The following is a 2,886-nucleotide window of genomic DNA, read 5'->3' as shown; positions in this document are numbered from 1 at the left end:
CCAGGCTCCCGGCTCGGCTCGGCCAAGGTCTCTGTTGGTCTGGAGAGGGGGCTGGTGAGGAGATCCAGTCCACCCTCACCCCACACCCACCCCACCCCCACCCCGCCCCGACACACACACACACACACACACAACACAAACTGTGCCTCAGCGCGCAAAACTCTACGTTCCTCTCTGGATCCCCGCGCACATAATCACGGAGGCCAGGACCCCACTTCCAAGGCCTGCAGGGTAGAGAGGGCCGGGACTCCTCCGGGACGCCAGACCTCAGACTGCCAAGAGGGAAGGAGAAGAAAGAAGAAAGAGCGGGAGGGGAAGACTGCGAACTCCCAAGAGTCGACTGGAGCTGGCCTGTAGCCCCCTCCCATGCTCCTTGCCGGGCTCTCCCCGCAGACAGGAAAGGGGAGGCGGCCCGACTTCCCTGGACACGGTCCATGGGACCCTTCGGGAAGCCACCGGCATCTGCGGGAGAAGGACCCGGCTCCCCCGTGAGTGAGCGCACTCCCGAAAACCCATCTACAGACTTTGGAAGAGGACACCGGAACGGAGACCCGAATTACTGGCACAGAAAGCCACCATTCATGAAATGCAATTTAGAGGAGTGAAGACAGACAAAACCCGCAGGGTTCAGCAGGTGGCTGTCCCATTTTTCTTACAACAGAAACCCGGGCCTCTTCCCATGAGGCCCGAGGGAACAGAAGGGATTTGGGGGCCGGGAAAATTCCCACCGAATGTTTGCTTTCTGCTTAGAATTTTTCTACACCGGACACATCTTACTTGAATAATAAAAATAAACGAGGGAATCACGGAGGAGAAAGACTGACGTGCAGAGTGAAGATGACGGACCGGATCAAGCGACCAGCGTGATCCGGGGCTGGGGAGGGAGGCGCCCTGGCCCATCGTGGGGACGGGAGGGGAGGGGAGCTTGGCATCTCCCATAGACACCAGGCTCCAGGGGACCAAATGCACGTGCAGGGCTCCCGGTACCACGCGGCGTGCGTCCTTCCAGCGGGTTTGGGTGCCGCTGGGTTACACTCCCCAGAGCGCTTCTGTAACTCTAATCCTCCTTTCTCCCACTCTGAGAGTCAGGGCACCACAAATTCTCGGCCTAGCAGCGGGTGCGTGCTGCTCTCGCTCTGCCCACCCTGCCCTACACCCTGGGCTCCAGCCGCAGCTCCCCTCCCCCACCCAAACTACCTTGTAGCAGAATTTCCTTCCTTCCTTCCGTCCCTCCTTTCCGTTAGTAAGGAGCAGCAGGCCTTTTCCCCTGCCCGCCCCCTTTACAAACCTCCTTTTTTCCTGTCCCAAACCCTGCCGGGAAGCGCCATTAGTCACCCAATTAAATAATTGGTGCGCCCGCCCACTTCGCTTTCCGTTGGGGACTTTGGAGATTGGACACAGACACACACTCAACCGCTCACATGCACACTTGACATCCACTAAGGCACTAACTCACACGCTCACTCATTCACCCGCTCCTCCGGCTCCGGGAGTCCTGCAGGCTGCGCGAGCAACGCACTCGGCCGCCCCACAGCCACTGGCACCAGGCACATCCACGGGCGCTGCCCCCAGACGCTCTTGATCGGACCCCCGGAGACACCGACGCACCCTTGCTCACAGTTGCACGCGGCGCACAAAGGGGAAGCCGGCTGCTGTTCTAGCGTTTTAGGGGAGGGGGTCAGGGCCCTCCCCCGCGCACATACACTTTTGCACACATATCTTCGCTGCGGTCTCTCAATCTTTCTTTCAAGCCCCTTTCTGAGTCAAAGGAAGGGAAATCCGGCCTGGCCTCTCCTGGCGCTGTCAAAAGAGAAGATGGACTCAGGAGAAACCTGGGAATCTCACAAAGCGATTGGGACTCGGAAGGTCCAAGGACCCCACTGCTCCGCCTGAAGCCCAGCCCGGCTTCCAGCCGCGCTCACCTCCTCTTTTCCCCTCTCCCCGGCCTGGCGAGACAGGCCAGGACTCGGGACTGAGGAGGGGAGACCTCCGCGGGGCCGAGAGTGGGGTAATGGAGGGCTAGGGAGATTTTTCACCTTCTGTCCCAGTCTAGGGGTGCGATCCCGCTTCTGAAGGCCTCTGAGCCGCAGGGGCCCCGGGCCTTTGCAGCCTACCTCACTCAACCCTCACTCTCAGCCTCACTCGACTCTCCCGGCTCCTGAACCCGGCTATGGGTCTGCAATCAGTCTTTTCTCCCCGGAGAGTGCAGACCGTCCCCTTGTCCCCTGGCTTCGCTGTCTCGGGTTCTTTTACCACACTCTTGGTCTTGCTCCGCCAGGAGCGCTGGGAGGGGCTATGTTCCTGAGTGTGGGTGAATCTGGGGGGTGGGGGCCACTGAATCCCAGGTCTCAGCCCCCAGCCCCAGCCCCCTACCCCGCCAAGTACTCGAGCAAGGCCAACCTCCTGTTTTCTGCTCGGTCTCGCCGGGGTCGCCTTCCTGGAACACTTTGGTTATTGATTCCGCTGAAAGAGCCGGAGTGCGAAGACTGCGCTTCCCAGGGGACGAAGGGAGTGGGGAGGAGAGCAGGCTGGCGGTTACGGGAGGGAGTTGATAAACTTTAGGAGGGATGCAGGGCGTTCCTCGGTACCCTAGGGCCTCCTCGGCCTCCCTCTGCCAGGCTCGGCGTGCGGCTAGACTAGGGGTGGAAGAGGAGGCCCGACGACCCCCCACCCTCAGCGCAGCTCCCTAGCGCCGCTGGGAGTCGGAGAACCCCGACTCGGGCCCAATCAGCAGGGAGGGGTGGGGCGGCCGGGCGGGGGCGGGGCCGGGGAGCGAGGAGTCGGGAGGGGGGAGCGGGGGGCGCGGGGGGCGCGAGGGGCGGGGAGGCGCGGGCTTGGCCAGCCCAGGCTGGCCAGGCGGTGCCGGAGGCGGCGGTGGCGGCCGGC

The sequence above is a fragment of the Bos taurus genome, chromosome 11, assembly GCF_002263795.3.
Source record: "Bos taurus isolate L1 Dominette 01449 registration number 42190680 breed Hereford chromosome 11, ARS-UCD2.0, whole genome shotgun sequence".
In the NCBI taxonomy this organism is placed as follows: domain Eukaryota; kingdom Metazoa; phylum Chordata; class Mammalia; order Artiodactyla; family Bovidae; genus Bos; species Bos taurus.
Note: the sequence above shows the minus strand (reverse complement) of the source record.